Source organism: Puntigrus tetrazona, chromosome 11, assembly GCF_018831695.1.
Source record: "Puntigrus tetrazona isolate hp1 chromosome 11, ASM1883169v1, whole genome shotgun sequence".
NCBI classification, from domain to species: Eukaryota; Metazoa; Chordata; class Actinopteri; order Cypriniformes; family Cyprinidae; genus Puntigrus; species Puntigrus tetrazona.
In genome coordinates, this window is record NC_056709.1 from 10,373,352 (window position 1) to 10,396,042 (window position 22,691).

Sequence of the window (22,691 nt, forward strand, 5' to 3'; positions counted from 1 at the left end):
AAGTACGAGGCTGTGCCTTTTATAACGGAATTAAATGGATAGTTCCTCCAAAAAGTACAATACTGTCATCATTTACACATGTCGTTCCAAACCTGTAAAAGTTTCTTTCTCATGTCGAACAGAAAAGATTATATTTTCAAGTATGCTGGTAATCAAAAGCGTGATTTGGTACCCATTGACATCCACAGTATTTCGTTCCTTCTATGGAAGTCAGTGTCTTTTGTAGGAAGACATAAGAAAGAAACTACAGGTCTGGAATGACATGAGGGTGAGTAAATGATGAATACATTTTCATTTTAGGGTAAACTATTCCATTAACCACATCCCATGAAGCACATCGAATGACAGACATGACAATATAATGTAAAACTATTCACAAAGACATTCATGATTAGACATTATGTCATATAATAACAACAACAACAACTACATAATGCTAACAATAATTATAATAATTGTAATTATTATTACTGAATTCAGCATACCAATATTTATGGCAAAATATTCAAAAACAAATATCCAAGTTGTCAATTTTTTGCAGTGTTTCATGGGAGTGGAAGGTTAATTTGTTGAATTCTTTGAGCATGGATTTCGTTGCCATAATAACAGCAACTTTAATTGGAGAATCCATCTTTAGAACCGAATCTGGTTGCATCTGGTCGGCAAACACGATTTAAAAATAAAGCTGAAAAGCTGAGATCATGCAAATCCCGACTTCTACAGAAGTATATATCTCACACGGCATGCCGTTTTTGAAAAGTCATTTCTTAACTTCTCGATGGAGAAAATGAATGGGTTTTGACGTCCGGATCCCAATCAATGATCAGCAAGACCAAAAAGAGGTCAGCTTATTGTGATGTTTCCACACCAAGGGGGTAAACAGATCTAACAGGAAAGATCTAAGTGTGGTGTGTGCCAGCGTGGTGCTTTGTTTTCCCATTTGCATGGGCAGAGATGACTCAAAGCGGAGACAAAGAGGCTACTGCAATGCAATGCGATGCAATGAGGCAAGGACATGGCATGAGACGATCAACTACCGACTGCAACAACCCATATTCCCACATCCCAGCCCAAGCTTGGCAGGGAGGGCGAATATGTGTTGGACACACCTCTGCTGGGACCTCTGGTTCTGGTGGGGGTGCAAGCTAATGGAGATAAAAAGTCATGAGTTAGTTAATGCAGATTAGTCTCTGGCATTGCTAGAACGTGTTAATGTCCTTGACAAACTAGAAACTCATTAATGCAGCGTGCATCAGACCCTTCAGAAATAATAACCAGCCTGGGAGAATAGACTTTCCTACACTTAAGCGTCTGCAGATTGGGAAGGATGCACATTCATCTATGCCAGCGTGGGGTTGATCGACCTCGGCAGGTCAGCCTACATGTGGGGTTCTTATCGAAAAGGGTCACCGCAATGGGCTAAAATGTGCACATTATAATTGATAAAAGGCTTGATATTGATTCTCAAGCGGTTATGTAATGCATTCTCAAGCTGAAGCAGTTACGTAAAAAAAAAAACATTACTCTTAAGGTTAACCAAGTTGGGTGTGGAAAGAAAAAAGCATTTTGTGTGCGTGTGATACTCAAAAAGGTATGTACAACTTGTTTGGTCCTGTCACAACATTCAATCCATCTGGATTTGAGCAGGTAAGTATTTCCACAATTATTGGTGCATTAGTAAGACGAGAGAAGACACATAAAATCAAAAGGTTCAATTCATGCACGAGCTGAAAGGAACGAGCAAAGCAGGCGACATGCACGGCACGCAAACAGTTCCTTTTTTGACACGTCAATGAAAGAGACAATGAAAAGGATGAGTGGTGTGAGTATAGTACCAGAAGAAAAAAAAAAAATTCGGTTAGCATTAACATTCGGTGCCATTTGATATCATGAACGTTTGTTTGCTTCAAAAGGATGCAAAGAGGAAAATTTGAGCATGTTGTCTGGAACCATTCTAACACAAAAGAAAAAGAGGGGGGTTCTAAATTAGCAACAGCCGTGACGCACGCGCATGTTTGTGTGAGTAATACTGCAACCAGTAAGGAATCTCCCTTTCTGCGACATCATTTTTCAGCTGGAAAATAATGCTGCTGCAAAACACAAGGTGTGAACGTGAAATGTCCCTCCCTAGCCACCATAAACGCACACTTACATCACATGCTATAAAAACACTTTCTTGTGAATTTCCCCACGACAAATTCGATAAAGCGCATCCATTCATCTTCACATCCATGCATCCATCCGGCAATGGACCCGATTTGATTCAACGCTGACTTCTCAAAGAGCTCTCGGCTACTTTTTCTTCCAGTGCAAGTCACAAGTTTGTGTGTCACAAGTTTTTTGAGTGTGGGGACGAAACACCTCGAGCATTCACTGATATCGCGGCTATATTCTTTTACGGTGCATGCCAATGGCGAGAAGCTTCGAGGGTTCGTTTCAGTCACTGTCGCTGTCGAAAAAAGCACAGTTGGGTTTGCAAGCACACTTCCTAACTTGATGAGCTCAATAACATAAATGCGTGCCTGTCGTAAAGCTCTGGCCAAAAGACCGAAGGAAACTCACTCTGTGACCTCATTTACGCATTTCGGTCTAATAAGACCGTTGCTTTCACAAAAGGGTTTAGGACGGTGTGTGCCCACCGGAGGGTCTTCGCCGCCGCCAGTGTCTTTTGGTAAAGAGCCCGTGGCACTTTTATTGCCAATTATTGCAGAAGGTCACACATCAGTAAAGAGCCTGGATTCCAGGAAAAAAACGAGGAAAAAAAGAAGGGCAGGTCTTATGTAACCTCTGGTTCCGAGCTGGCAGGAGTCCAGGAATCGTGCAGAATGAAGGCGAGAAACTGGGACAGCGGCGAGGCAGGGACAGATGTGTCCACAGCTCCCCTGATGGACGACAGGAGACGTGCAGAGGAGGAGCCAGAGATAACAGGACACATGAGGACAACAGACCCCAACTGACACACACTGACTACTGGAACGGACTCAGTCCACTGACAGAGAGAGAGAGAGAGAGACAGAGAGAGAGAGAGAGACAGAGAGAGACAGAGACAGAGAGAGAGAGAGAGAGAGAGAGAGAGAGAGAGAGAGAGAGAGAGAGAGAGAGAGAGAGAGAGAGAGAGAGAGAGAGAGAGAGAGAGAGAGAGAGAGACAGAGAGAGAGAGAGAGAGAGAGAGAGAGAGAGAGAGAGAGAGAGAGAGAGAGAGAGAGAGAGAGAGAGAGAGAGAGAGAGAGAGAGAGAGAGAGAGAGACAGAGAGAGAGAGAGAGAGAGAGAGAGAGAGAGAGAGAGAGAGAGAGAGAGAGAGAGAGACAGAGAGAGAGAGAGAGAGAGAGAGAGAGAGAGAGACAGAGAGAGAGAGAGAGAGAGAGAGACAGAGAGAGAGAGAGAGAGAGAGAGAGAGAGAGAGAGAGAGAGAGAGAGAGAGTGAGAGAGAGAGAGAGACAGAGAGAGAGAGAGAGAGAGAGAGAGAGAGAGAGACAGAGACAGAGAGAGACAGAGAGAGAGAGAGAGAGAGAGAGAGAGAGAGAGAGAGAGAGAGAGAGAGAGAGACAGACAGAGAGAGACAGAGAGAGAAAACAAAGAGAGGAAAACATTACCGGTAGTGACAATGAAAACAGGCAAACAATGAATTTAACAAGGACAGAGAAAAAAGAAAGATTATGACAGACTAAGACAGAAAAACGTATAAAAGTGTTCCCATTCTCGCCATTAACAAACAATTAACTGTGACTTTCTCCTCAATACACTCCTAATTTGCTGTTTATTAATAATTAGGAGGGTAGCTGTTAAGTTTAGGCATCGGGTAGGATTAGGAACGTAATATGTCAGTAATAAATAAGTGATAATAAAAAGCGAATATGCTATTTTGGCATGTTTAGCGATAGTGAGAATTGGTCCCTATACTAAATTGCTACCAAATAAAAAGATATGGAAGAAAGGAGAGAGAGAAAAGAAAGGAAAGAAAAAAAGACCTCCACTTATGGTTGAGAGAGGGTCTAAGCACAGTCCAGGTAGAGGAGACACTCACACACACACACCCATCATCACTCACACACACACACACACACACCCCACATCCACATTACATAAGCTTCTCTGCTCAGCAGCACAGACGCATTGTCAACCTAAAGCCATATTATCCTCCCCATCCCTCTTACATCACACACACACACACAGACTTACACTCTGTGACGGGAGACACATTCTCTTATGTAATATAAAGATGAAGAGAGACACACAGAGGGAGAGGTGTCGTATGTTATGAGCATGGATGGTCAGTGAACACATGTGCCGTGAACACGTGTGTGAGTGTGTATGAGGGATCAGACTCATGATGCGCTCCGAGGACACAACCTCCCAATCATCATCAAAAACAGCAATCATGTGAAATATCCATCAGATTCGCAGCAGGTGACTGCAACCTTGTTGTAATACTCATGTGTGTGTGCGCGTGCGTGCGTGCATGTATGTGTATATGTATGTATGCATCTATGTAGGGCCATTGTATTATAGAATTTTATTTCTAAATAAATATACAACTGTAGTCTTAAGTATCCTTCAGAAATCTTTCTAACATGCTTATTTACCCCTCAAGAAAAATATCAATACTGAAAAAATATCAATGTTGAAACCAGCTGTACAGCCTAATATTTTGGTGGAAATTATCATTTTCTAGTTTTCAACTCAAAAAATACAGACATTTCGTAAAATTATTCATGTGTTTACTGAATGAAAATATGAAAATATCAGTTAGGAGAAACTAGTCTTACTGACTCAAGAATAAAAAAAAAAATGCATATATATATATATATATATATATATATATATATATATATATATATATATATATATTTTATTTATTTATTTATTTGTATTTTTTTTTTTTACATTTTATATATACACATTGTGTATTTAGTGTAAAGTTATATACATACATACAAACATGATTATACAAAGGTTTGTGTGTGTGTGTGTGTGTGTGTGTGTGTTGTACAAATGACAAATGCTATCAATAATCTACATCAAACCCAGAACATTACACTAGAAAGGTATTTAGTCACGAGTGCTTGGGTCACCTTATTTAGCAAAATTCCCCTGACAGCCTTTTTCTCATGTTTCAATAGTAGGAATAAAAAAAATGCACACATTGCTTTTTTTTTTTTTTTTTTTGCTTCATGCTCGACATTCCGAAGGAGTGAAACTTGTGAGATATGTTTTTGCTGACCTTAATTTAACACCAAAACACCCAAAAACACAGATGAACACACCCTTTAGTGACCTTTTACACTTCTCCTCCTATACAAATACAAGTCATGATGACACACAAACGGACGCACATATATACAAATAATAACGTGCTTTTTCTCGTTCAGCCCTGCCACACAAGTGCACGGATGTTCAAGAACATTCGCACACGTCTTCTTGTTATGCAGAGACAGGGTCCCATTTCATCCCTGGAAGCGACAGGAGAGCAGTGACTATAAATATAGTGCAAACTCCCACCTGCCTTCTTGACTTCAACTCACAGACGCTCACTTTAAAGGAATAGTTCACCCAAAAATGAAAATTCTGTCATCATTTACTCACCCTGGAGTATTTCCTGTAGGAATGTCTTTGTTCTGCCGAACACAAAGGAAGTTATTTTGAAGAAAGTTTGTAACCAGGCCGTTTTGGGTCACCATTGACTCGCAGTAGGAAAAAAAAAATACTGTGAAGTCAATGGTGACCAAAATAGTTCATTTTGGGTGAACAAATTCTTTAAACTTTGAATCCATTGCCGCCTCTCACATTTAAAGGAGTAAACGGAAAGCGACCGCAAAGACTGGTGTTACTCGTAATTATAGTGCTTGCATGGCAGACCTACAACATTTTTTTAAATGAACAGTATCAAAACTAAGATATTGTTTGAATATTTACCACTTAAAATGTAATTCAGATCATGGTATTTATATCATATTGCGTTATATTAATTAGGAGATGAAACAAAATGCTTTAAGATATCACGTCTTTTTTTAGTTTATGAGTTTATGCGTAAAACAAAGGAGTCCGAATCTTAATTCAAAGTAAAAAAACTTGCTAGCATTTTTCTTATTTTAAGTAAAACCGATGATTATTTAAAAAAACAAAACTTTATATTGTGATTTTTTCATACGCAATCTTGCTTTAGGAATATTTAGACGTGTACTTGACTTTTTGGATTTTGGATATTCTGCCTAAATGATCTGGCTTTTTTTTTTTTTTTTTTTTTTTTTTTTTTTTATTTATATGTGTCAAAGAGCCATCAGATGCTTGTTAATAATGCCTTTAATTTATGAAGAGTTAACAGAAAACTGACAGCAAAGCATTTTATTTATTCAGAACCAGACTTTTTATCGAGCACTACTGAAAAGACAAATCTAGATTATAAAAATCTAATTATACTTATGCTGTATGTATTCCCTTTTCTCACATGATTTATATTTCTAATAAACTGTTGAAGTTGTCGTTTTATGGCTTGTCAGAAGAAATCACCAACCAAGACTGAAAACAGTACTTCCCTGCAAATTCAGTCGAATAAGCCACAATTTCACAAGTTACCTGAACTGGGTTTGGCTACATTTCAGTTTCGCAAGATCATCAGCGTAATGTGTTTTTGGCTAGATTAATACGGTGTTATTATCATAAAAACTCTGTAATTACTTGTTCTTCGGAGCTTAATGCGAAAAACACCGCGCCGATGCTATGTTGTGACATCCTTGTTAAAGCACTAATTTTGTTGCGTCTCAGCAACGAATGTAACAGGAAGGTAAACTTGAATTAACGCTACAGAGAGGAAGTGCTGGCGAAGTGTGGCGGGCTGATACACTTACACGCATTTTCACCAGCACACGCTAATCTAAAACAAGGCCAGCGGTAAAAACACACACGAACACACACTGAAACTATCAGGAGAGGTTAACAGCGCATAACCTCAGCACACACGGACAGACAACAAAAAAACGGCCGGTTTGTGGTGAAGTCACGTTGACAAACACCAGCAAAAAGCTCAAAGGAAAAGAGAACAAGCACTAAATAGGATGACTACACTGGCGCGAGAAGCCGGCTAAACACAGCAAATAATCAAAACAAAAATAAAACAAAAACACAACCTCAGCCACATCCAGCTCATCATCAAAGGCAATTAGCTGGAAGAGAAGAGCATACAGCAAAGTTAGTATTGTGAAGGAAGGAATCAGAGAACGCTCGGAAAAAAAGAAAAAGAAAAGCCAAACGATGTTCGTTAGTGACATAACACAAGATTATTGTGATTGTTATTTATCAGCATTAGCTTTGAAAGCATTAGTTGCCAACTACAAAAACCTGTGACCAAATCTTGTCGTTTGTAGGTAAAGACCCCATGAAGTCAAGAGGGAATATTTCAAAATAAAAACACCAAAACAAAATCAAAACTAAATCAAAACAGAAAAACAAAAATGATTTAAAAAAAAAGATTAAAAATACAATAAAAATCACCTACAAAAACTTGTTACCAGATCTTTTCATTTGTAGTTAAATACTCCATAAAACAATTTTTCAAAACAAAAAAGCAAAACAAAAAAAACTAAAACAGCAAACAAAAAAAAAAACAGTAAAACAAAAATCAGAAACAGCAAACAAAAATTAATAAAATAAAATTAAACCAAAATTATAATAAAAATCTAATCAAATAAAACAACATATGGTAAATACACTTAGAATACAGATTAAAACCTTAAACTCTCATATAATTTTCATGGAGTCTTTAAATAGGAAATTGGATACAGGATTAACATTATTATAAAATCTCTGGCTTTCAAATATGTTAGTGACGTTAATTGGGTGTTAATTCATTTAGTACTGGTAAAAAAAAACATTGTTTTTAATGCAAAACCACATTAGGAAAATCAGCATGGTTTTAGGAGGATATGAGTCATGCACAGATGCACGTGTGTGTTTATGTGCAGCTATATATATATAAAAGTATACAGACTAATAAAAACAGCATGTCAGATGTTTAACGTAGTCCTACGAACTTGATTTTGGGCGGAAAGCTGGAGTAAAATATATCCTCTGAGGCCCGTTTTGCTATTTTTATGGGCAATACGGACAATTATACAGTAACGCACACCGATAGTGCTGCGAGAGGCAAGTTTGTGTAAGTGGAAGGATATGTTTAATTTCTTTCATGCAACCACAGCATGTATGTTACCTTTTCCCCATAGCCTCGGTCCTTCGTCATCATTTCCCGAAGCGTCTGCAACACTTTAATACACAAACGCTCCTCGTTCTCCTCTAAAAGTTGTTTAGTGTGCTTTATCAACCTGAAAGACAAAAACAGCAGCTCTCACAAGCCTGCCACGTAATCTTTAGCAGACCTGATGACTTATTTGATTTGTTTAATAACGACCCCATTTTAAAGCAATAAGACTGTCTTTATATAAAAAAAAAAAAAAAAAAAAAAACTGCTTTTGAAAAAAATCCTCGCTTAATGGTTTTACGATGTCAACACCGTTCCTGAATCGAAGCTTAATCCTGCATCTCAGCATTACTCGCATACGCAAACAAACACAGACGACCGCTCAAACACGCAAGTAAGCTCTTTTTGTAGCTCTGGCAGATGGACAGGAGTCTCTGAGGACAGGTGAAGGACAGTAACACTACAGTAACACTGATTTATTTCCGAAAAACTTTAGAATAAGTAATACTTTTTACCTATAAACTACAACTTTTCCCTTAATAAACCATTAATTTGCTGCTTGTTAATAGTTAGTGCGGTAGTTAACTATTGAGTAGGATTAGGGATGTAGAATAAGGCATTAATATATACTTAATCGGCACTAACAAATAGCTCATATCTATTTATAATATCTAAATAAACAACTAATAGGTGTAAGCTTAAAATAAATTGTTAAACTGTTCTGATCCTATATGTGTTTTAGGTCACCCGATGAATCATATTCTCAGACCATTGTGACAGTTTTGTCCTCTGAAGCTCAGGAAGACGGTTTTTACGGTTTATAGGAAAAGGAAACTCACTTAGAGATGAAGCCTCCGCTCTCGCATTTCCGCCGAGCGTCTGTGTTTTCGGGAAGAGGAGCTCTGGGCGTGCAGGACGTCCACCAGCACAGAGAGCTCAGCTTGAACCAGCGGCGCAGAGACGATCCTCCAGAGCGGACACGATGTCCTGACACACGTTAGGCCACAAACAAAGACAACCGTTGCTTTATTTCGGTTTATTTTAGTTTTCGTACTATTGCTGCAAATTTAGCCATGCTGCTCATGACAGGTTTTGTGGTCCCGGGTCATATGATACACTAAGTTTGAATTATTATTTTATGACTTACCTGCTCGCTAAGGATGCATTTATTTGACCTAAAATATGTTCAAATATGATGTTTATGTAATATGACTTTTAAAATGGAAATATCTTTTAAAAATCACACAACTTTTCCAACAAAAAGCCTGATCGCATTATTCCAATAAGCTTTATATTAGCATATAAAATATTATATACATTTTTGAAAACAGCTGTGCTGCTTAATATTTTTCTCCAACAACGATGATACATTTCAGTACTCTTCGATAAACAGGAAGTTCAAAAGAACAGTAGCTATTTGTTTTTATTGACTGCATTTACATAATTAATTTTGTTGTTGTTGTTTAGGTAATCTTTCAGACTCTCTGAAATTTGATTAAATATTGAATGCTTGTCCCTTTTATATGTTTAACTGGCGATCATGTCATTTGCAACATCATAAATGAAGTGAGCGTCTTGTATATTTTCACTGGCACTGGCAGGTGTAAAAAAAAAAAAAAAAGCCATTTTGGACCCAGGCCACGAATATATTCTCAGCACCAAGGGCATGATTTGTTTTCATAGCGAGGGTTGAATTCAGCAGCCCTAAGGCTCATAACACAGACGTGAGCTGTGCAAACGTGTCTGAATACTCGCCAACTCATGCCACAGCTGCACGGGGGTGGAGACAGACGTGATGAAGCCATGGTTTACCGCAACTCACTAACTCAGCCTTCCCCTCCCTCAGGCTAGATGACACCCCTCCACTGACCTCTATCCCCTTCACCCGTCTTCTGAGCGGAGTATTTTAAAACGAGAGGAAATGCATGCTTCTACCCACAACACCGACTTTTGATGACAAGTGCCTTTCTCAGCATTTCAACAGAGTCCTTTTCAAAGAAAGTAACTGCTGTTCCTCTGATGAACACGACAGCAGAGACTTCTTCATACAGCTGGAGACATATCGGTAGAAGCTGCTCCGTTTATATGGTGTCATACGAGTCCTTTAAACGAACGTGCACTGCATTTAGAACATGACTTTAATACTGATGTGTGTGTGTGAGTGTGTCTATATATGCCATTAATTATTATTTTTGAATTACTTTAATAAAATAATATTAAGCATTTCCATACAATCTTTCATATAATAAATGATGGCACAAAAATAAAACTATAAATCTATAAAATATACTAAAATAAAAAAAAACATTGTTGAAACACTCTTGCAATTTTTTTTATTATAAATTAAATGCTAAATAAAAAGTAGAATGCTAGTATACAACACTATTTTAACACAATAACATATAAAACAAATTCTCTATTTAAAAAAAAGACTACATTTAATTATTACAATACAAACTACACTTAAATTATTATAACCTTAAGCACAAAGCTGTTTGTTTTGTTTTTTGTTTTTACTGCAAACCCTGTTACACTCAACACTGTAACCTTTCTAAAGGCACAGTGCAATTTAATTTAACTTAAATGCATTATTGATAGAACATATACAAATAAAAAGAACAGCTTATCTAACTAGACAAGGACTTTTTGTTTTATTATCCATATAGTAATGCGTGTGCGTTGGGATGTTAGATTGAACTTTATCAGAACATTCCACGGACATAATTTCAAGGACCTTCATCTCACCCCTGACTCAACTTCCTATAACAATGCACGTGAATTCCTGGAATGAATTTCCTGTTTCCCAACCTCTTCAAATTCCATTTTGCAATGCGTCTAGAACAATACGGAGACGTTTTTTTCTACGCATGTTTGACCAACCGACCCCATCACCAAACAATGATACGCAACAATAATGTTATTTCTAAGTGTGTCTTGCTAAAAGCTATTGTGGCGCAGCACTTAATACTGAAAACATCGTTTAATCGGCTGTTCTCTGGAGCTCCGCCCTCACCTGCAGCCTCTCAATGATGTTCCTGTAATCTTTAGAAGTGGTGAGCGTTGAGTCTCTTCTGGACGCGTTGCGAGCTGACATCCTCCAATTGAGGATGGTTTTCTGCACCACATTGTTGGACTTCACAAACAGGTTGTTCACCTGACTGTCCAAATCCACCGGATGGCGATCGCTCTGCTCTTGGCTAAATGTAGACGGTTATGCGACACTTAATACAGCGAATGGTGAAATCATTTCTTCTCAATCATCTCTGGTTTTTATTTAAAGGACAGAGGAATGAAAATGGAGCCGCATGAGGTTCATTTCACGTAAAGGTTCAAAATACTTACCCACATCAGACAGAACCTTAATACAGCTCTCCACTGAGGCTTTCTGGGCAGGAACGAGCCAGTTACAATGGTAAACTCTGAAAACCCCCTGCAGGAGCTGCACAAACACAGGCTGCCGGGTCTGCCAAACGAGAGAGGACAGAGGGAAGGATGGAGAGACTAGATTAGACTCAAAAGGACAGGAAATAAACAACTAAACTTCGATAACAGACAGACTTTCAAAAGATTCAAGTTTTCAAGTGAACGAAACATCTCTGCATCATTTTTGGTTTCTACAGCGTCTTCTACAGAAGGTCAAAAGAAGTTCAACTCTATCGACAGCATCAGTCGAGGCATTCCAGACAGTTTTGAAGCAGCTCATATGTTGGTTAAAGCACTTATGTTATACGACGCCAATATAATTTCAAACATTTTACAGAAAAAAAAAAAAAAAACTTAAGCAAGGATGATCAAAAGTGACAGTAAAGACATGTATGATGCTATAATAGTTACAATAATATAATATATAATAAATATTTTAAATAATCGCTGAGCTTTTAAACGTTTTATTAAAGAATAGCATAAATAAATCAAGAAAAAAGTAGGTAAAAAATGTATTTAAAAAAAAATATCTACAAAAATATTAAGCAGCGACTGTTTTCAACATTATTAATAGTAAATGTGACACTGAAGACACGGAGTAATGATGCTGAAAATTCAGCTTTGTCATTACAGGTAAAAACTCATTCAAAATACATTCAAGCAGAAAATATAAAGGAAAAGATTTTCACAACATTACAATTTCTATTTATTTCGTAAATGTAGCCTTGGTGCTCATACGAGGCTTCTTTCCAAAACAATAAAAACTATTTGTAGTGACCCCCGTACATATTAAAGCTAATAGAATTAATGCACATGCCATTGCTTCTTTGCACAAACGAAGGGACCGGTTTCTGTGGTATTCCACGGCAGAAGATGCTATCAATAGAGATAAGCTTACACTGAACCTGACACGTCTAATTAAAGAGTTTCTTAAAAAAAACATAATAAAAATCATACCCCCAAATTTGTGTACATTTTTTTCCATTTACTTAATATATAGACTACAAGGTTAACAAATGATGACGTGTTGACACATCCAGTGACAGAAACTAACACCACATCTTAACACCGACACCGTGGTTGAGAACACAACACAGGATGGCATGTTTGCCGCGCTACAGATGCAAGACATGTTCAAACGTTTTCTGGACGACTAGTCTAGTACGCACAAAGGGCTTAATTGTGAAAACACACACACACACGCGCAAAAAAAAAAAAAAACCCTCAGTGTGATCTAGTTTCCCATTCAGACAGGATTACTAGCGAAGAGTCTAACCCAAACTACGTCCACGACATTCTATGTGCAACCACTGTGAAGTCATTACAAAGCGGTACTGGTTATTTTGCCTAAAATGGAGGCCTGCCACGGCAAAGAGAGATGTGAGAGATCAGAGAAGGAAGCTGTCATGAAGCAACACTTCCAGGAAAGGATGAATGGTTTTAGGGTCGATACACGACACAGTACGAGGAGGAACTTAACAGCTGCAGACTACTGGGCTACAAATAAATGATTTTGATTCGTCTGTACCTACATTAGACGAAGAAACCATTTATCATTTTAACATCATTTTATAACATTATAGTATTCGATTTTAACATCGAATAAAAGCTCGCCATTCATCGAAATGTCAAGAAAAAATCTAAATGTAAATATTAAGCCGTGAACGTTTAACGCTGACGATAAATTTGATCTGATAATTAGTAATGCTTCTCGTATTACAAAGATTTCTGAAGAATCATGTGACGCTGACATCATTTCAAAAGAGTATGTTGCATTACATTACAATTACAGCCTTGGTGAACATAAGTTAATTTTTCAAAACAAATAGTTTTGCAAAATATCTGTAAATATAATATGAAAATATGTAACAATAATTATAATAATAATAATAATAATAATAATGCTAGATAGATAAAAGATAGTTAGACAATATTTTATTAATTACATACTGCAGAATTGATATTTGTAATTGTAGCAATATCCTAAATGATAATGTAAATAACAATGTATTTAATTTTCTTAAATGTAATGTATTCATTACATTTTTGCTAAAAATCATATTTCAACAAAGCTTATTAAAATACAATTACATGTCTAGTACTATGTGCATTATTGTATTACTGCAATGTCAAAATAAATGATATATACTGCCATTTAAATTGCCTCGTATTAGTATTTTATCACAGGAACAGAGAAAAAAATTGACATAAAATATCTGTCTTTTTGCAAGATTAACTTAGTTTGATCTGTGAAAAGAAACAGGAAGTATACTTTTAAAGCTCTTTAAAACTAACAAAATAGGCGTCACGTTGCCCAAAGCTCAGAAAGTTAAAATAACGTTAAGGTACAGAACTAGCACCATTCGTGTGATTGCTTTCGTTTCCAGATAGCAAAGTCAGACGTACTACATGGAAAGACGGACAATAGTGAAAACACCAGATTTTCCAAGAAAAGCTATGCAGTCAGCCACCAACGCTCTACAAACAAGGCTTTATGTGTAGCGTCCGCAGGCAGACATCAGCCCTGGTTACTCTGATTGTGAAATGCAGATGTGGGAAGTCTGTGAATGCTGATGAGAGAGGAGAGTTCTTGGAAAGCTCTGACCGTCGCGTCAACCGGCAGTGGTCAGGCCGATTCCTTAGAAACCCCTGGGCGTGATGATACGGCCTCAACTTCTACAGATCCTACAGGTCTCACAAAAGACACCGGCAGGTTAGGGCTAGAGAAGGGGGGGGGGGTTTTTACAGGTACTTACGTACATATGACGTGCCACCTGAGCGAGGAAGAGGTGAAAAATGGTTAAGATATTATCTGGAGGGTTTATTTTCCCATGTGTAAAGATAACGACGCATTTCCTTTAAAGAAATCAAACCGCTTTAGAAACTGAAGAAGGTGGTGAACCAAAATTGAACTGAAACCGACAGCTGAAAGCAACGCGTACTTAACTTGTGCAGATATATCACGAATATTTGAGTACTGGGGTCGTTACCTGTAAACTAGTGCTTTGGTCGGAGAAAGGGAGCTGAAAAATGTCGCCACGATGCTCATCACGGTTTCTGTCACGTAGTTTTCTAACGCCGTGTCAGCATGTTCGCGATCGCTTGTATTGTTGCAGACCTGATGCAAAGCGAACATAAATAATAGACATTTATTGTGGCTTTGAGTCATTTGCTTCAGTAAGCACAGTCAGAACATACACTGCTTTGCTGCCTAAAAAGAGGACTTGGATCAGACATCATATAAATAAAACCCGTATCATACCACAAATAATGAATCACTTCTACTCGACTTTTAAAAAAAAAAAAAAACCCTCAGGCCATCAACAGTTAGACAATGTTAGTTGCACGCTAGCAAGCAACAGATTGGTACTTTTGGTACTTTACACTTAAACGATTCATTGGGGTTGAGAAAAGTCCCCGTTACCCTGCATATGTCGACCAGAAAGTTCTCAAAGAGCTTCCACATGTGGTTGCTGGTGTAGATCTCCTTCATTTTCGACCTCTGTGTCCACGTAGCAATGGTTCAGGAAGTTGATGTACGCAATTTTGACCTGGGAAAGAATACACGCACCTTAATACTTGCAACAAGGACATCAGTAAACTATGTTCTGGGAGTATATGGGCCGGGGAGACGACAACAGAGCAGTGGTTTAATAACATTTTTTACAATTCATTTAATTAATTAAAGTTGTAAATTAAAAAGTTCTTAATTCAGATGTAACTTTTTTATGTATTTAAATAATCTAACTGAATTCAAATTCTAATACAATTAATTAAAATGCATTTTAAATTACATTATTTATTTGCTGTCAAAGTATTCAAACCATATAATGTAAAAAGGTTTTAATTAAATTAAAATGTATGTATTAAAAAGAAGAAGTTTTTATTCACGTTTTATGCATTAAAAATGTTTTTTAATAAAAATTATATTTTACTAATTAAAGTTTGATTTATTAAAATATAACATTATATTTATGTATTAAAATAATATAAAGAAAAAGAAATATAAATCAAAGACATGAAATAAAACAATCTCTTCAATTACATTTTTTTATATATTTTTTTTTTCCCCTCAGCCACTTTTATTGTACAACATACAGTTCTTGCAATCCATTGGAAACACAAGATTAATAGTGGTTGATAGGGGCTGAAGAAACAGATGATACCACAATAATACATTGTTGAAAATAAACAGGCCACTGACCTCAGGGATACAGTCTTTGTGTGTAACCACGCGAACAATATCGTCCAGCGGCAGCAAGGAGTTGCACTTGATCTCGGTGTAAACGTTTTTGCCCTCTGTGCAGACGGCCAACAGCTCCACCAGGTGGATGTGGTACATGAGGGGGCTGTTTTCATCCATCCGGTCACGCTCCGAGCGCATCATCTGGACCAGAGTCTGGAACGAGGCCCGGTCATTATAAAAGACCAGCACATCCTCTCCAGAGTTCACCAACTGCAGAAAAAATTGATTCATTTTAAAATCGTGAGACATGACTACCAAAGGCGATTTCAGCACATCAGCCACCCACCTCGGCCATTACGATATCCTGACATTTTTTGATAAATTTGTTCTCGGCCTTGACGATGGTCTGCAGGAACTTCAGGTACTGCACGTGTCTGCCGTGGGTCTCGATGCAGTGGGCGAAGTGCTGCACGACCAGCTGCTCATCTCACTGCACAGCTGGAAGTTGTTCATGAAGATGTGCTGCATGGTGATGGCCTCCAGGATCTACACATGACAAAAAACAGCAGATACATGTAGATTACTTAACAAGCGCTTCACTAGCTGTATTAGAAAAAAGTCCTTTTGATCTAATTGAGCAAAAGTTGTATGGGTGATGCTGAAACATTTAATAATATATATAGTAATATATATTAATATATATATAGTTTTTTCATTCACAAAGCACATTCACTATGACAAACAAAAATCCAGTCTATGATCTAACAATGATTCTATTGTACACAAACATTGCAACAGGACTCTATTATTATGCAAAATTTTACTTGCTTATAATTTTATTTTATTTTTGTTTAAGATTTATTATTAATTAATTACTTCAAATAATAATAATATTATTATCATTAACCATATTACAGGAATATTATTCCTGTTTAAAAATATTATTATTATTATTATTATTATTATTACACCAATAGGCTTATTTATATCTTATTATATATATACATATATATACACACACACACATACATACACACACAACTTCTATCCCCAAGTAGTCTGGAAAGAGGTGAACTAAAAGACAACCTATTTAGTCAATGTAATTAAAAGATTTGGAGTAGGTTCTCCAAGTTGTGCATTAACATATAAAAATCATATTTTCACACAAATAATAAATAAATGTGTATATAACCTACCACAGTATGACTAAGAATATCCACAATGCAATTTGTTACATTAAAATCCCACAAAAAAAAGACCACAATTAGTGTAGTCATGATGTCACGATGATGAACTATGAATCATCATCACCATGATGTTTAATTTCAACCACCCGCAACGCAACACTCATCCTTCCCTGATGTTTGTGTATGCGCGTGAGAGATAAAAAGCTTACCCCAGGGTTGAGAAATAGGTTGATGTGTTTGTGGAGCAGAGCCTGGTTCTGCTGGTTGCCTGCACAGAAGTTCTGAAGAAACTCATGAGCCAGCTTCATGATCTCTTGCATTCGTATGTCCTCACCCTGTAAAAATGCCATATGTGTATAACATGTATAAGACTACACTGGTAGAATTTTCATTTCTGATTTCTTATTAAGAATTAGATCACAGCAATTATATATTTAATCAAAAGACGTTTAATCAATAGATGTAATGGGTTTATTGGATTCACAAAAAAAAGAACCAATAGGAGTCTTTTACTCCTGAATGCTTTTAAAACTTGACAGTGCATGTTCTGATACACTAAATTATAGTCATTCATTCAAGAAGCACACAGGTTTCATTTTCATTCAGAGATTAAGAAGAAAACTGGATCGTATGAATGATTCCTTCATGCTGCATGTTTTTGATTCCCTACAAAGATCCAAATCAATTAAGTCAGGAATCAGACTACTCTGATCTCTTTACAGTAGATTCAGTAGCAGTGTTGTGGAATTGCTGAGTGTGAGGTGTGTTAGTAGTTTCCATCTGCATCGGCAGAAGAATGAACATTCGAGAAGCATTAACAGACCATAAAAATAATTCTACCAGTACCACACTTATTGAACTTCGATTACACCAGACTAGAGGTCTTCATGGGTCCACTTGGTTCTGAAAACCCAGGGTCTGAGTCGTGTTGGGTACAAAACTTTGACGAGAGTTTGGTCTTTGGTAATAAAAAAAAAAGTGTTTTTTTTTTTTCAAATAGAACCCCAATAGGAAGATATGGGGTTATATTTTTATTACAAAATAATATGTAAAGTCTTTTAGAAAACGTTAGAAAATGTAGAATTCTAAGCTGAAATCCCAAATATCAAAACTTTCCATACCTAAAATACATATTTTATATTACATAATGGTTCTTTTGATTTTTCTTTTCATTTTATAATGTACTGACTATTATGAGCCATTTCCCTCCCGGGAAGTCAGCTTTTATGATGTCATTTCTAGTTACCATGATACTGACGTGATACTGATGTGAATAAATACTTGCATTTATTCACATGTGATTTGGTTAGCTACTCATGTGGCGCATTGTCATAATTTTGACTAATGCAGGACACTACTGAATGCACATCAGACGGAATTTAGATGTGTGTATGCAAAAGCCGGTTGATAAAGAAGAGGGTATACACCTTATACACCTCATGAGACCCTTTACTACACCACTGAGACTGAGACAAGACCATGCACCAACATGCATCAACAGATGCTGAGCTCATTGATTAATATATCGTAAAAGATCTTGTAAGATGCTGTCCCTTTACACAGAGCACTGTAGATGTGATCGCTTGAATCTAAAGTGAAATTGAACAGCTAAAATAAAAATATAGGAAGCTCAACTGAATATCACAACAATTTTGTTATTGGTAGTCAAATAGTGTGGAGCCATGGTGGGCCAAGCTTCTGACAGGAGCCGGGCCTGAACCTTATTTACAGAAATACCAACTTAACAGATATAAGATGCATCAGAAAATGCACTTGGGTTCAGATTCGGTTCGTGAAGACCTCTACACTACTGCACCTTCTCATAAGTGGGATCTGCAGCAGCTCAAGCACCACTGAATGAGCTCCCATGTTCCTCAACAGCCTCTGCTGCTGTTTCTTACTCTTCTTCCTGGACGGTCCTTCCTGTACGCAAGAAGTTTGCTGAGACTTGGGAGGATCTAGAGATAGAAAGAAAGACAGACAGACAATGAGATAACGAGGGGTAAATGAATAAATACTGTTTAATAAAGCAGATCAGTCTGCAATAAGCTTTTACATGCGGTGCTGCTTATGCCATTTCTCCTCCAGATGTACACTTCAGGACGGGTTAATTAGATCTTCTTTAGTTAAAGTGGCTACATAATTAGCTCTTTTATAGTGCTTAGATGCATTAACTACTTCAGACATAAGACCCTACCTAAGGCTGAATGTTCATGTGTGAAACGTGGTGAATGACACTTTACCTCTTTCACATCTCTGTAATTGTCACTGCTATTTCCGTCTGTCTTCTTTTTGTGCCCAACCAGAGTCCTCTGCATAAAGAGCAGACATACACTAAATAAAGCAACCGTTAATGTTGTATTTCGTTCAAGTAATAATGGCTATTATATACACAAAGACTGCCCCAGAGAAAAAGGTCATTGTAAAGCAACAGAAAAAGTGAGCTACAAAGTTTCAACCACAAGAAAAAGGAAAATTACCCTTTATTCATTTTATTTTTGCCCTGATACATAAAAAGGCAATGATGCAATATAAGCATGAAGAATGTCAGTGAATTAATATGACCCTGGTCTTAATTTGCTGGGGTATATTTGTGCTTGACAGCCAACAAAATATTCTAAGTGTCAAATGTATATGATTTTTCTTTATGCCAAAAATCATTTCAATATTAAGCAAAGACCATGTTGCATTAAAATATTTAGTGAATTTCCTACTATAGATATATTTGATTAGTTATATACATTGCTAAAAACTTACTTTGGACAACTTTAAAGGCAATTTTTCTGATTTTCAAATAGTTTTATCTCACCCAAATATTGTCCTCACAAACCATACATTGCAGGAAAGCTTATTTCTTCAGCTTTCTGATGTATAAATCTCAATTTGGACAAACTGACACTTATGACTGGTTTGCATGCGCCATATTTTAGGCCAGCCAACACTCATAAATATGCAATTGTGGGTCTCTGGCTTAAATAATAAATGCTGCCACCTTCTTTTTGTGGTCAGATTCTGCTGGGAGTCCGTCTCCTGCATCCATGCCTTCATCACCCTGTCGCTTGTACACCCAGAGCTCTGACTTTTCCACATTAGATCGCAGCTGGTCAAGGTCTGATTTGATCTGCTTGTAGTTGTCAACATCCTGACTGGTCACTAGAAGTTGAACCTATAGGGAAAAAAGGGAAGGGATGCATGAAGAATTAAAATACAAATTACTTCAACATCAACAGCAAGAAATGGACCAAAAGTGACAATACCATTCATAAAAATGATTTAGAACAGCAATGTCATCATGTTACATACCTGCTTGAAAGCCATTAGCACTTCTTGTCTCTGGCTGAAATGTCTGAAGAGCAAATGTAGGGCTCCAGACACAGCGGTGGATAGTCATGCATAGTGAGATGCAGTAAACCCTCAAAAATGTTCTTCCACCATGGTCATCAAGATCCAGAGGTGTGTTCTCCTCACTGAATTCAGAAAGAATTATAGTTACACACTTTCGATCTCTTACAAAGCTTACCTCATTCAAAAGCGGATCCTTACCTTCCTCCAAAAATTCCTTCTGCTTGTTCTTCAATATTCTCAAAGTCCAGAGCTGTAAAAACACACAGAAAAACTCGCATAATCTGTAGAGAGTAATCAGATTGATGGCGATTGGGAGATACTGCATACCTGGGATACAGTTGGGTCCGTCTGCATTCAGAGCTGGCACTGCATCCGTTTACGCGTGTTGCTCCTGTCAAACTCACGTTTGAAGATGCAGAGCAAGCAGGAGATCCTGTAGTCCAGTCGTTACATTCAGTATAAAACTGAAAAACAACAAAAAAACACAAAGTTCAGTTTTGCACCAGATTTGAACTCTACCTTCAACATTTGAAACTAACTGACTGTTTGGATGAAATTTAGATTTCCCAGATAGTTCATATAAAATAAAAAAACTATATTTTCTTTTTTAAAATACACTGTAGGATTTCTATGATCTTCAGTTTGGTGTCCATCACTGAAGAATGTCTTCCTTCTCTGGTTCTGTCTGGTCTTCACCACATCACCATCAGGGGTGTTGTGGGGTGGTGGAGAAAGAATCCACCTCCTCTTAAGACCACCTGGGTCATGAGCTCCCCAACGCCATGGATGGACCTCATTACATTTGCTACCTGTGAGAAACATAAATCCACCAAACGTTAAAAAATTCTACATTTTGCTTGTGCAAGTTTTAGTGAGAGTGCTTGAATATCATTCAAAGGACCCATTATGCTGCTGACGTTGACTGAAACTGTTTTACAAACATGAGAAAAAAAGAATTCTTTACTTTTGGACTCATCTCCTTTTCCATTTTGTTGGCGGGTAGATGGTGCTGACATGAGCGCAGTCCAAAATGGCCAACAAGATCTTTAGTCAAGCGCAACAAGTCACTGAAGTTGTAAAAAGCCAAAGTAAATAAGGTTTCTTGCTAAGTTCACAACCTTAAACACACAAAAAGCAACACAAGAGTTAGTCACATCAGTAACAACCCATGCTTATCGTTATCTTTACAGTCTGGATGGGTGACTTACCTCAAAAGTCAGTTTGTTTTTCTCTTTATCGGAGAAAGGAACATTCTGACAGACCACATCTCTGAGGTAGTTCTCAACAAAGTCCATTGTGAGTGCAAAGCGCTCGCTTTATCTCATCTCTGCTGGTTCCACATTATCATAACTGAAACACAACATGCTGGATGAACTTGATTGAGATAACTACAGAAAACTAATCCGGTTTCTTTAAAAACACTTCAACCTACTCATCGATGGCCGATTTTGGATGGGATCTCGGACCACAGCCTGGCGTATTTCACAGGCATGACCTGTTCCATGCGTCACGGTCCACGCATGCCATGTGAAGCATCAGCCCGGCAGAGCGAGGTACGGAGGTCGTCAGGGAAGGTCTTCATCCGACATGCAGCGCAGGATCAGGTCTACATCCAGCTGACCTGATATTCTTCTATGGCTAAGTGCTGGCGGTCCAAACACATCCTTGCAAACAGGTTCAGCTGGTATCTGAGAAAGAGAGTTAACTGGGAAAGAAAAAAAGGTTACTGACCAGGGCTGATGTTTTGATTAGGTTTTTTTTTTTTTTTTTTTTTTTAGCATTTTGAACTTTTGCCCTGATAAACTTCGACCGCTGGTTTATTTCCTGTTGGCTGACCTGTAGTGGCCATTCAATGACATCCTGGTCCTCTTTCTGGCCTTCTTTTAGCATCCCGTAGCCAGCTCTGATGCTCTTACTCTTCAGGATCTCCTTACCGCTGTCCTCCAAAACAACCACACCTCCTCCTCATCCTCCTCACAGCTCCACTGGACCCTCTCAGACTCACCTCAAACCAGAGACAACACCAGCCTGGGCCGAGAGAAAAAAAAGATACAGATTTCAAATAGAACTGATCAGAAGCACTTGAATAATTAATAATTCCAAATATGTTTTATTTTAAAATACATTTTCTTTAGGAAGCTGCATTAAATTGATCTTGTAAAGACATTTATAAATGCTAAAAAGTGCTGAAAGTATTTATTAGAATGATTTCTGAAGGATCCTGTGACACTGGCGCACTGCACAGTGTTTAAACTGAAGTTATGTTTGATAACAACACTAACGAAATAACTGAAAACTAATCTTACAGATTCAGTAATTCAAAATATCTCTCACTTGGTTTCTATAAGGATGTCAGCA

At 37.5% G+C, this 22,691-nt stretch overlaps 1 pseudogene; it reads right to left on the minus strand.

The window, feature by feature from the left end:
- Positions 1-20,398, minus strand: part of LOC122354384 — a 67,721-nt pseudogene extending 47,323 nt beyond the window's left edge.
- Between the last annotated feature and the right edge of the window lie 2,293 nt (positions 20,399-22,691).